Source organism: Octopus bimaculoides, chromosome 9, assembly GCF_001194135.2.
Source record: "Octopus bimaculoides isolate UCB-OBI-ISO-001 chromosome 9, ASM119413v2, whole genome shotgun sequence".
NCBI lineage: Eukaryota > Metazoa > Mollusca > Cephalopoda > Octopoda > Octopodidae > Octopus > Octopus bimaculoides.
Genome location: NC_068989.1, coordinates 32,630,395 through 32,644,528, shown reverse-complemented (window position 1 = coordinate 32,644,528; position 14,134 = coordinate 32,630,395). Strand labels below are relative to the sequence as shown.

Genomic DNA, 14,134 nt, shown 5'->3' with positions numbered 1-14,134 from the left:
AGTGATTTCAGATTAACCAGAACTCACAAAACTCCCAAGTGTTACATGGATCAGAGAATGGTTCACAGTGATATATTTGTTGAACCATATGGAAAGAGGCCACTGAAATCCAATTTACATCCAAGAAAAAATGTTGCTTCTTTATAAAATCCAGATGTGACAAAAAATTTTGAAATACATTTAAATTCAAAGCTTGCAGAAATTGAGGAACGCCTGAAGTGTTGTGGCACAATATTCGTGACAGCATCAAATCATCTGCTGAAGTAGTTCTAGGATTTCTGAAACACAAACACCAACAAGAGCAATTCTCAAATTAAACCTCTCCTAGAAACTTTGCCCAAGAGACACAAAACGTGGATTTCAGATAAAAACTTGCCAACATCCAGATTCCTATACATCTCCTCTAGAAAAAACTAAGCAGAAAACTGCATGAGATGAAAAATTTGGTGGACAAAAATAAAGCCCAAGAATTGGAACAGGCTAACTTGAGAACACTGTATAACATTCTGAAAAATGTGTTTGGCCCCAAAAATGGTAGTACAGAATCTATTCCCTCTAATGATGGAACAAAACTCTTAAGTAGGAAAGATGAAATTCTGAAAAGATGGTCTGAACACTTTAAATCTGTATCAAATCAAGAATCCACTACCAATGATGATGTAATCAATGAAATACCCAGGGATCTATAACTGAAGAACTAGTGGATCATCCTTCCTTGGAAGAGATAAGTACTGCTATCAAAAAACTTTCTAATGGTAAAGCTCTTGGATAAGATGATATTCCCATAGAGGTGTATGAACATGGTAGCAGAGAGCTTGTAAGTAAGCTGTGCAAATTCATTTGTTTGATCTGGAATACTGGATCTGTTCCCCAGCAGTTCAAAGATGCATCTATAATGCACTTGTACAAAAACAAAGGGAAGAAAAGTGTATGTGATAATCCCTTTTTCTAACAGAAGAATGAAGATAATCAAAAAGAATGGAGAAATGTGTTGTTATTGGCAAGCTATTCTAGTGTAACTTATTTTATTGATACCTGTTGGATTAAAGGTAAAACTGACTTTTGTGGGATTTGAACTCAGAATGCAGAGGAATATTACTAAATAGAACAAAGCATTTAGTCTGGCACTCCATCCATTCTGGGCAGAATTTTTGGAACAACAGTCCTTCAAAGTTCTATACCTCACAGAAAAGGAAAAGTGAGGTGGGCATGTTTCTGTCACTTTGTTTTTAATCTTTGTTTCTATAATGGAAAATTTCTTCAAATGTTCTAATCTTTCACATCCCACCCCTCAATTCTGTGCCCTTTTTTCCTTCTGTACCATTTAGGAAATAACTATTCTGATTCATTCTGCCAGCTTCAGTTCCTCAGAGTTTATTATTTCTTCCTCAACAGGACCCAAACCTACCAAACCTACTTACTTGCCCACCACATGTACAGTTTTACCTCTACATATCAGGCAAGAGTGGGGGACGGGCACATGACCAGGTGATTAACAAGTTCACTTCATAATCCTGACATGTTAGTGTTGAGTCCAATCCAATTCTATCACACCTTGAGCAAGTATCTTTTAGCCTAGTTTTGGTTTGATTTTTTTTTTGTTTTATCTTCTATCAATATTGGGTCTGAAAGAAGGGACAGTGACCATGTCCTACACAGATGAGTGAGGTTAATGATTAATGCCATTGATGTTCCTTGTGAACCTTTGTAAACCAACATCTGTGGGAAAGACATGAGCAGGGAGGGCTTTCCTGAGAGAAGCCATTTTGGGGTGGAAGGACTGAGCATAGTGATAACTGTGAGACCTTGTAGGTGGGGGTGGGGTGGGAGTGAACATAAGAGGGATGATGAAAAGAGAAGAGGCCAGTAGGATGGGAATGTTTGAGAGGAGGTAAGGTGAGCTCAGCTAGCTGCAAGGAGCAGAAGCCATATAGTAGTAGTAGAAATGGTAGAGAGAGGGGACACAGAATGTCTGGGCATCAGAGGATGGAGAACGTCTGTGAGTGACTTAGTAGTTAATCTGTCAGGTGGCCAAAGCATTGGGAGTAAAATTGGTGAAACAGAAATTGTGTGGAACCCTACCAAATAAAGTACAACTAATTTAAAGAGCCAACCTAGTCTCACACCAAATATGTAACCAATAAGAGATGCAATAATTAGTTGAACATAATCACCATTCAGAACTGCATTGATACACCAAATTTGAAAACAATCTGAGCAAAAGTAAAGGGACTGATTTTGTAACTGAAACAAATTAGATCCTATATGTGTGTATGTATATATATATATATATATATATATATATATATATATATATATCTTCTAATATAATAATGAGCGTAGTGTTTTTATATATTTGTATATATAGAGAGAGGAGAATGAGAGTATTACAAAGGCTTCAAGATGCAAAGGAAGAGCAAACAACAAACACCAGTAAGAAAAGAGCATCACTAAGGCACCAAGTTGCTAAGGAAGAGTAAGCAGCAGGGAAAAGAGAAGATCTAAGAATGAGAGCATCACAAACGCCCCAGGATACAACAGAAGAGCAAGAAGCAGAGAGCAGAGAAGATCTAAGAATAAGAGCATCACAAAGGTACTAAGATGCAATGGAAGAGCAAACAGCAGGGAGGAGAGAAGATCTACGAACGAGAGCATCACAAACGCCCCAAGATACAACAGAAGAGCAAGCAGCAAAGGAGAGAGAAGATCTAAGAACAAGAGCATCACAAAGGCGTCCAGATGCAACGGAAGTGCAAGTAGCAGAGGGGAGTGAAGATCTTAGAATGAGAGCATCACAAAGGCACCAAAGGGAAAAGGAAGAGTAAGCAGCAGCAAAGACAGAATATCTAAGGATAAGAGCATCATAAATGTGACAAGATGTAACAGAAGAGGAAGTAGCAGAGAGGACATATTATCTAAGAATAAGAGTATCACAAAATGCCAAGGTACAACGGAAGAGCAAACAGCAGAGAGGAGAGAAGATCTAAGAATCAGAGTATCACATAGGCCCTGAGATAAAACAAGAGCAAACAGCTTAGAGGAAAGATGATCTAAAAATAAGAGCATCATAAAGGCACCAAGGTGTAAGGGAAATGCAAGCAACCAGGAGGAGAGAAAATCTAAGAATAAGAGCCTCACAAAGATGTCAAGATGCAACAGAAGACCAAGCAGGAGAAAGGAGAGAAGATCTAAGGAAAGTGCATCACAAAGGCACCAAGACACAAAGGAAGCGTAAGCAGCAGAGAGGACATATTATCTAAGAATAAGTGCCAAGATGCAATGGAAGAGCAAACAGCTTACAGGAAAGAAGATCTAACAAAAGGTTCTAAAATACAATGGAAGAGCCAGCAGCAGAGAGGAGAAAAGATCTAAGAGTAAGAGCTTCAAAAAGGTGCCAAGATACAATAGAAGAGCAAGTAGCAGACAGGAGAGAAGATCTAAGAAAGTAGCATCAGAGAGGAGAATGATCTAAGAATAAGATCATCAAAAAGGCACCAAGATACAAAGCTAGAGCAAACAGAAGGGAGGTGAGCAGTTCTAAGAATAACAGCATCCCAAATGCCACAAGATGAAACGAGCAAAAAAGCAGAGAGGAGAGATCTAAGAATGAGAGCATCACAAAGGTGCCAAGATGCAATGGAAGATATGCAACGGAAAGAAGAGAAGATTTAAGAATAAGAGCATCACAAAACTGCCAAGATGCAACAGAAGAGCAAGTAGCACAGGTGAGAGAAGCTCTAATAAAAGCGCATCACAAAGGTGCTAAGATGCAACGGAAGAGTAAGCAGTGGAGAACAGAGAAGATTGAAGAATAAGAGCATGACAAAGTTCCAAGATGCAACAGAAAGGCAAACAGCAGAGAGGAAAGATGATCAAAAAATAAGTCCATCACAAAGGCACCAAGATGCAAGGAAGTGCAAGCAGCAGAGAGGAGAAAAGACCTAAGAGTAAGAGCATCACAAAGGTGCCAAGATACAATAGAAGAGCAAATAGGAGACAGGAGAGGATTTAAGAATAAGAGCATAACAAAGGCACCAAGATGCCATGGAAGAGCAAACAGTAGGGAGGAGACAAGATCTAACAATAAGAGCATCACAAAGTTCCAAAACACAACAAAAGAGCAAACAGTAGAGAGGAAAGATGATCAAAAAATAAGACCATCACAAAGGCAGCAAGAAGCAAGGGAAGTCCATGCAGCAAAGAGGAGAGAACATCAAAGAATAAAAACCTCACAAAGGTGCCAAGAGGCAATGGAAGAGCAAGTGGCTGACAGGAGAGAAGATCTAAGAACAAGAGCATCACAAAGGTGCCAAGATGCAACGGAAGAGTAGGCAGCAGAGTGGGGAGAAGGTTTAAGAATAAGAGCATCACAAAGGTGCCAAGATGCAACAGAAGAGCAAGCAGCACAGGTGAGAGATCTAGGAAAAGAGTATCACAGAAACGCTAAGATGCAACAGAAGAGTAAGCAGCAGAGAGCAGAGAAGATCTAAGAATAAGAGCATCACAAAGTTCCAAGATGCAACAGAAAAGCAAACAGCAGAGAGGAAAGATGCTCAAGAACTAAGACTATCACAAAGGCACCAAGATGCAAGGAAGCGCAAGCAGTAGAGAGGAGAGAAGATCAAAGAATGAGAGCATCACAAAGGCTCCAAGATGCAAAAGAAGAAGAAACAGCAGACAGGAGTAAGAAAAGAGCATCACTAAGGCACCAATATGCAAAGGAACAGTAAGCAGCAGGGATGAGACAAGATCTAAGAATGAGAGTATCAGAAAGGACCCAAGATACAACATAAGAGCAAGCAGCAGAGAGGAGAGAAGAGCTAAGAACTAGAGTCTCACAAAGATGTCAAGATGCAAAGGAAGAACAAACAGCAGAGAAAAGAGATCTAAAAAGAAGAGCATCACAAAGGCACCAAGATGCAAGGTAAGTGCAAGCAGAAGAGAAGAGAGAAGATCTAAAAATAAGAGCATCAGAAAAGCACCCAGATGCAATGGAAGAGCAAGCATCAGGGAGGAGAGAATATCTAAGAATGAGAGCATCACAAATGCCCCAAGATACAACAGAAGAGCAATCAGCAGAGAGGAGAGAAGATTTAAGAATAAGAGCATCACAAAGGCACCAAGATGCAATGGAAGAGCAAGTAACAGAGAAGAGTGAAGATATTAGAATGAGAGCATCAAGAAGGTGCCAAAATGAAAAGGAAGAATAAGCAGCAGAGAAGACAGAATATCTATAAATTAGAGCATTACAAAAGTGACTAAATGCAACAGGAGAGCAAACAGCAGAGAGGATATATTATCTAAGAATAAGAGCACCACAAAGGTGCCAAGATGCAACAGAAGAGCAAACAGCTTAGAGGGAAAAAGATCTAATAAAAGAGCCTCATACATGTGCTAAAATGCAACGGAAGAGCCAGCAGCAGAGATGAGAGAAGATCTAAGAGTAAGAGCCTCAAAAAGGTACCAAGATACAAAGGAAGAGCAAAGAGGTGACAGGAGAGAAGCTCTAAGAATAAGAATATCACAAAGGCACCAAAATGCAACGGAAGAGCAAACAGTGGAGAGTGGAGAAGATCTAAGAATAAGAGTATTACAAAGGCACTAAGATGCAACAAAAGAGCAAACAGTAGAAAGGAATAATGACAGATTGCCTACTATGGTAAGTTTCCAAGTTAAATATCCAGAAACGATAAAATGGAAGAGTTAATGACGTCAAAATAGTTTCAAAGACTCTGAAATTGTTTAATTGACTGTACAAATAATGCTTTAAAAAAAAGGTTTCAGTGAGATCACTGGGAGTGTGGGGTTCGAGTGGCCATCATTTCATCCACCCATTCCTTTTTTCATGTCGTCTTGTTTCATTTGTTTATTTCTTTCCCCACTTGTGCTGTCCTTGTATTGTCCCTCTGTGTTTAGCCCCTTGTGGGTAATAAAGAATCAACAGTTGATTCCATCGCTACAGAATTACAGTTGGTGTTGTTACCCCTTCTCATATGTTCTGCTGTTGGTTGTACTTCTACTATGGTGAGATAGAAATTCGCAGTTTACAGCTATTTGATCCTTGCTACTATACCTGTGCTTATTAAATAAGCAAATCACAAAACTTAACAATGGCGTTGCTAATAGGGCAAGAAAAATCTTTTGGTGATGTAAACTTAAAGTCAATAGAAAACATCTCAACCTGGCTCATGGCATTCGAAGCAAAAGCTTACATGGATGAATTAAAGGATAATCTACAAGATAATGACCCAAGTCCTATGACTATGAAATCCATTTCTTTGGTAGAAATACAAGTATTAACAATTTTCCAAGATATTAATATCCCGAAGAATATTATGAAAATGACTTACGATGACCTAAAAAATTTGATTCTAAATCGAGTTGCTCTTTCAAAGAAACTGATATTAGCTGAAAGAACAAAATTCTTCTCCACTGTTCAACAACCCAATGATTCAATTTCTTTCACATTTGTGACACACCAATGTCTGAAAATGTCTAAAACATCAATGAGTGAAAAACTAATACTGTCTCAGTTGATTGTTGGTCTAAGAGGCAGTGAGGAAAGAGAGAAAGTTTTTCAAGCTAATGAAGTTAACAAACTCAGTTTAGAAGCTACAGTACAACTTTTACATTCTTCGCAAATATCTGAATTTTGCAACAATTTAAAAGGGGAAATCATTGTCTATTCCAAAACGACCGCACAAGATAGACAAAATTTGAGTGACAAATCTTGTTACCACAGTGGAAAACTCTGGTTCCCACAATACAAATGCCCTGCAATAAAAGCTATCTGCAAAAACTGTGGCAAGAAATGCCACTATGCAAAACTGCAAAAGCACCACGAATGATTGCAGAATGAGTCATCAGAATGAGTAATCATGACTCTTATCAGTCACACATTGGAAAAACCTGTGTTTGAATCTGTCTCAATTAACGGGCACATGATAGACGTGATGCATGATTTAGGTGCTCCCTGCAGCATTATCTCATCCATAATCGCAAAGGGTATTGGCACGACGATTACATGGTAACATACTTCATACAAATTGTATCATGAGCACCACATCGAATGCATTGGGGGTGCTTGCTTTATGGTGAAACAAGGAGGTCTGCAATTCCTCCATACTTTTAAAATAATTAAAGGTAACCACAGGTCATGACCTGCTCAATTCTGAAACAATTTGCAGCATTGAGTCATTTCTGCCAGCGATAAAAGGAGTGCAAACTTCTGTCAAATTAATAACTAATGCCTCTAATAAATTTTGTGCCACCAGAAGTGTACCTGTTACTCTTGAGGAAGATGTAGCAAAGGATATAGATGTATTGGAAGCCAAAGGTGTAATTTAAAAATGCGCTCTGGGTGGCATAGTCAATACTTCTCGAGTTGTGTGAGTTAAAAAGAAAAATGGATGACTGCATATGTGTCCTGACTACAAAGTTCACCTAAATAAAAAAAAAAAATGCACGGAAGCTTATCCTTTGCCACAAATAGAAACCATGTTCAGCAAGCTTAGTAGTGCAAGATTCTTTGCAAATTACAAAACTTGACAAAAGGAACTAATGAATTAAAAAATTATTAAAAAAGGTTCCAATTTTGAAGAATGTGCTTTGGGGAAGCTGAGCACATTCTTGAAAATGTGTTCTGTTTCCCTCTATAGCTATTCTACAATACAGTTCTATATTTAAGAGATGAGGAATTATGTACATTATTTACATTTGACGGATATTTGCTCTCATCTTGTTTGTTGCTAACACGTTTCGGCTGATATACTCTCCAGCCTTCATCAGGTGTCTTGGGGAAATTTTGAACCTGGGTTTTCATTCCTAAGGTATTTTCTAATGTTATTATTATATGATGAAGGCTGGAGGGTATATCAGCAGAAACATTGTGTTAGCAACAAACAAGATGAGGACAAATATCCGTCAAATGTAAATAATGTGCTATTCTACAATGTTTTACCTGACTTACATGTTTCCATATCTCCCATAACTTATTTATTAATGTCTTCCATATTTTATTTCTATTCTTCTTTACAGTGATAATTTCTTTCCTCTCTTTCTCTCTCATTTCATTATTTTACTTTTTTGTATGCATCTTTCTATCTTTTTCTCTTATTTTCCTTCTCTTCTTGGATCATCAAATCTCTCTACTTTAGTTCCAATCTTTGTACATAATCTTATCTAACCGAAATTTGTCTGCACATTCAAAGATCAATTTTATTAAGTTTCACTTAAACACCCAAAGATTCTTTTATTCTTAACTTGTTTCAATCATTTGACTGTGGCCATGCTGGAGCATTGCCTTTAGTTGAACAAATCAACCCCAGGACTTATTCTTTGTAAGCCTAGTACTTATTCTATCAGTCTCTTTTGCCAAACCGCTAAGTTACAGGGATGTAAACACACCAACATCGGTTGTCAAGCAATAGTGGGGAGTCAAACACAGACACTCAAACACACACACATATATTTACATACGACAGGCTTCTTTCAGTTTCCATCTACCGAATCTACTCACAAGGTTTTGGCCAGCCTGAGGCTAAAGTAAAAGATACTTGCCCAAGGTGCCACGCAGTGGGACTGAACCTGGAACCATGTGGTTGGGAAGCAAGCTTCTTACAACAAAGCCACTCCTGCGCCTATGAAAGGAAAAAAAGAAAAAAATGGGATGACAATCTGTGAAATTTCAGTTTCCCGAAAGCTTTGCGTGTAACTCTTTTTTCAATATACTCGTTTTCTTTCTTCTTTCAGAAAAGAATAAAGAAAGAAAGAAGTATGGGTGGAAGGAAGGAACTGAGTTGACCATTTCGGTTAATTTAGTTCTAAAATGTACGGTCTCCAAAATCATAGTACAATTGGAAATTCTCACATACTACCGCCACCAAGTTTATAAGTTATGCTATTGACCTTCCGTACATTCAAATAGGCAATGGTTAGAGATTTTTATACAGAAATAGTTCGCATCAGCTATCCCAGATATCCACGAAACCGGATGTAACATTTTGTTAAAGTAAACATATCGCACATGGTACTTGGAACTTACGTGATGAAAATTACATTTTTAACCAATACAATTTTATTATCGTTAAGTATTGTCCCAAGTAATTCCAATCATCTTTGAAAAAATCTATTTTAATAGACAATACCATAAAAATTGGCAATATTTATTTTATTTGCTAGAACAATAATTCCAGAAAAAAATTCCGAAAAGATGGAACTAAATTAAAACTACCGCAATATTTTTACATTTACTAACACTGGAAAAATATTTAATTTTGGTAAAGTACGAGATTTCAGATTTATAGTTATGAGAAAATGGTATGTTGTGCAGTTCACATTTTCCCAAGGTTATTAAATGCATAAATAAAGGGGAAGACCTGAAGTTTTTACTTGATAATCTAATCAAACCCAGGCAAAACGATAATACATCCCAAATACATTTCACCTAATGAAAATAAATTTTTTAATTTTATTGTCCTCTTTCTCGCTTTCTTCTACAAATCTAATGGTGAACTTCGAGTGGCACATATTTTGTATTAAAATTTTCGTCAGTTTCATTACCATTAATATCCTGTGCTTGTTTATATGCTGGTCAACTTAGTAGTTTTAAGTACCGTAACGCTTTCGACTTGTCAGTTATTTTACTCAAGACGTTATGTGTTTGGCATAAATGATTACCATTTCAGCTCCATAGAATACGATTTTTTGTCGATCTTGATTTTGATAGAGAGGTCGAATAAAAGCAGCAGTAACCTTTACCATTCTGTGTTGTTAATTTGAGGTTAGCTTGACAGGAACAACCTTTACTTTAAGGAATTGCTTAGCTCCATTGGTGAATTCGCTCCAAATACCCAAAATTATTTTTCAGAGATTGAAGTTTCGGATCTGAGCACATCTACCCATATTTATTAAATATTTTGATAAAGTTACGTCCCTTTGTCATTGCCGTATAAAATATCCGAAACACTTTTCTAATAGGATGTAATAGGTTTTCTCAGCAGGTTAGATAACGAAGAACGGCATTTTTAGGAGTCCATAATCTAGTAGTAATGTTTATACTATTTGATTTCCATTTTCTAAAAACTATTCCTTCAAATATTCCCTAAAAAAGCGCATTAACATTCTTCAGCGGACACTAAATCTCATTTATATCTTTTAATTTTTTGTTTCTTGTCTGTTGCTTCGTTAAACGAATCTTCCGTCAGCAATCTCATATATTAACGTCCCTCAATTAAGGGTTCTACCAAAGGGAAAACTGCTCACTTCGGCTACCGTTACCAAATGTTTTTCCAAGGTGTAAAGCGAACGTAGCAGCAAACACTAAGAAACGTTACATGGTTGGTTCATTTTCTTGGTCATTTTGAACCAATCAGACCATTTCCTTTTGTTGCAAGTCGTTTTTTACTAATAGACCACAGTTACTGTTTTCATCTATGTTGTTTTGGTACCCAAAGTTGCCTGAAGAGGAAAAGATAGCAGTCTTTAAGACTAAATGCACAGATATTTTACTTTGACAAATTACATTATTTACATTTGACGGATATTTAAATATAGAACTGTTTTAACAAATTAGTTGTGCTCCAGATTCTTTGTCAGTAAGACACTCTCTCTTTGTCCTTTTCTGGACAACAGTCTCAACTTCAACATTTCAGCCAAATACCGTAGCAGATTATCACTCAGTTGTCTTCAGAACTACAATCAACTACTGTTAGCAAGATGTAAGGTCACAGTATATACAAAACATGACATCTGTACCTTTAGAATTACAACCAGTTGCCATAAAACTCAGTCATCATCACAGAACTAAACACAGCAACCAACAATTTCCTACTTATCAACTTTTACCAACTTCACAACTGAAAATACCAATTCTATGTCAGAACACCATATTCTCTTCATATCAACACAAGTTATCACAAAGTGTTGACCAGAATAACAGACCAGATATTTCCAACTCTTGAATAAAAGACATTAGGTAAAAATATTATAATTGTTATTCTTTGTCTCACTCTTGTTCTGCCTTAAAAATTCTATTAGTAACTCTAGCATTATTACATTCTTTTGAGATTTTGCTGTTGATGTCTGTTGGGCTTTTTTATAATAGCCTTTGTGTTGTCTGACATAGATACTATGTTTTGTTTATACTGTGGCATTATGTTCTAAAATGCAAACAGTAGTGTTTATTTGATGGTTGACTGTCATGTACTTTGAGCTTCTACACACTTCAATATTTTACTTTGCATGCATGTTGAAAATGTATACATATTTTTGGTTATTACAGCTGTGTATATTTTTTATTTCATACAAACATGTACACATGCATATATTTTTGCCACCATAATCATGTGTTGTTCAAAAATTTGGAATTCTATACACAGTAATATTATATTTTCATCTATCAGTTCCAAACTTTTTAATATTATTTAGATTGCTAACATTTCTCTTCTGAAGCCTTTTTTGATCTGAATGTTTTTGTATTGTAGCTTATAGAAGTTTCTGTTCCATTCAGATGTACTTACTACCTTGAATAAAAGATGTGTTTCAACAATACATATGTGTTGGAGTTAAGATTTGCATTTCTGCAATGGAACCATTAATAGTGGAATCAAACATCACTAGGTAACCTTCTTTCATACCATCACAATCACTCACCAACCATTAAAATTTTACAAGTATGTAAATTTTAATTGCTTGTAGAATTTCTAGATTCCATGGTAATGATACCAGAAGGAGTCATACCCAATGACTGGTGTAGCAGCACCATAGTCAACTGCTACAAAGGTAAAAGTGATGCATTAGATACAAATAATTACAAAGGTATCAAGTTGTTGGATCAGGTAATGAAAATCACGGAGAGGGTTGTAGCGCAACTAATTAGGGAGAGAGTCAGTCTAGACGAGATGCAGTTTGGGTTTGTGCCAGGGAAAAGCACCACTGATGCTATATTTCTGGTAAGACAGTGCCCCTGGACTGGCTTGTGCGGGTGGCACATAAAAGACACCATTTCGAGCGTGGCCGTTTTCGTGCGGGTGACACGTAAAAGCACCCACTACACTCTCTGAGTGGTTGGCGTTAGGAAGGGCATCCAGCTGTAGAAACTCTGCCAAATCAGACTGGAGCCTGGTGTTGCCATCCTGTTTCACCAGTCCTCAGTCAAATCGTCCAACCCATGCTAGCATGGAAAGCGGACATTAAATGATGATGATGACAGCTGCAGGAGAAATTCCTAGCCAAAGATAAACCCCTGTACCTGGCCTTCGTTAACATGGAGAAAACCTTCGACAGGGTGCCCCGATTCCTTATCTGGTGGTCCTTGAGGAAACTAGGGATAGATGAATGGTTAGTGAGAGCTGTGCAAGCCATGTACAGGGATGCTGTCAGTAAGGTGAGGGTTGGCAACGAGTACAGTGTAGAATTCCAGGTAAAGGTAGGGGTCCACCAAGGTTCAGTCCTCAGTCCCCTCCTATTTATCAGTCCTCCAGGCAATAACAGGAATTCAAGACAGACAAGATGCCCCTGGGAGCTCACCTATGCTGACAACCTTGTACTAATTATTGAGTCACTATCAGGACTAGAGGAGAAGTTTCAGGTGTGGAAGCAAGGACTAGAATCGAAGGGCCTTAGAGTCAACCTAGCTAAAACCAAAGTCTTAATAAGTAGGAAGGCAAACAAACCACAAATCCCTTCAGGTAGATGGCCCTGCTCGATCTGTAGAAAAGGCATAGGTAGAAACACCCAGTGTAAGCTATGGACACATAAGAGCTGCAGCAATATCAAAGGATGGCTAACTAGGAAGATAGTTTTTGTATGTGGCAGCTGCCCAGGAGCAATAAACACTGAAAATGTGCAGAGAACAACTTCTGCCACATTCCAGGGAGAAAAACTAGAAGTAGTTGACAACTTGCGTTACCTAGGTGACCAAGTCAGTAGCGGGGGTGGTTGCTCTGAAAGTGTAGCTGTTAGAATAAGAATAGCCTGGGCAAAGTTCAGAGAGCTCTTACCTCTGCTAGTGACAAAGGGCCTCTCGCTCAGAGTAAAACATAGACGGTTTGATGCATGTGTACGGACAGCTATGCTACATGGCAGTGAAACATGGGCCGTGACTGCTAAGGACATGTGTAAGCTTGCAAGGAACGAAACCAGTATGTTCCGCTGGATGTGTAATGTCAGTATGCATACACGACAGAGTGTAAGTGCCTTGAGAGAAACGTTAAACTTCAGAAGCATCAGATGTGGTGTGCAAGACAGATGACTGCGCTGGTATGGTCATATGGCGAGAATGGATGAGGATAGCTGTGTGAAAAAGTGTCACACCCTAGTAGTTGAGGGAACCTGTGGAAGAGGCAGACCCAGGAAGACCTGGGATGAGGTGGTGAAGCACGACCTTCGAACATTAGGCCTCACCGAGGCAATGACTAGTAACCAAGACCTTTGGAAATATGCTGTACTTGAGAAGACCCAGCAAGCCAAGTGAGACCATAACCTGTGGCCTATGCTAGTGGTGTAACCTGCCCATTTATGCATGCCTTTCTTTCATTGGACACTAAACTCTGCTTGCGAAGACCATTGGACACTAAACTCGGCTTGCGAAGACCTGTTGAGGCAAGTGAAATTGAAATCAAATTCACTGACGTAGTCGATGACAGCACCGCCTGATTGGCATCTGTGCTAGTGGAACGTTAAGAGCACCATCCCAGAGTGATCGTTGCCAGGGCCGCTGACTGGCTCCCGTGCCAGTGGCATGTAAAAAGCACCATTCGAGTGTGATCGTTACCAGCGTCGCCTTACTGGCACATGAAAAATAACATTTGAGCGAGGTCGATGCTAGTGCCTCTGGACTGGCTCCTGTGCAGGTGGCATGTAAAAAAACACCATTTGAGCATGGCCATTGCCAGTACTGCCTGTCTGGCCCTCGTGTCGGTGGCACATAAAAGCACCCACTACACTCTCTGAGTGGTTGGTATTAGGAAGGGCATCCAGCTGTTGAAACTCTGCCGGATCAGATTGGAGCCTGGTACAGCCATCTGTCTCGCCAGTCCTCAGTCAAATCGTCCAACCCATGCCAACATGGAAAGCAGACGTTAAACGATGATGATGATATATATATATATATATATATATATATATACATAGC

The 14,134-nt window shown here is 38.5% G+C and overlaps 1 protein-coding gene across 2 annotated transcripts in view; it reads left to right on the top strand.

Moving 5' to 3' along the window:
- Positions 1 to 9,011: 9,011 nt before the first annotated feature.
- Positions 9,012 to 14,134, top strand: part of LOC106869896 (mediator of RNA polymerase II transcription subunit 1) — a 207,940-nt gene continuing 202,817 nt past the window's right edge. For both annotated transcript variants that reach the window (XM_052970566.1, XM_052970567.1), the window contains exon 1: positions 9,012 to 10,975. The gene's annotated coding sequence lies outside the window, so the exon portion shown is untranslated. The remainder of the gene's footprint in view (positions 10,976 to 14,134) is intronic.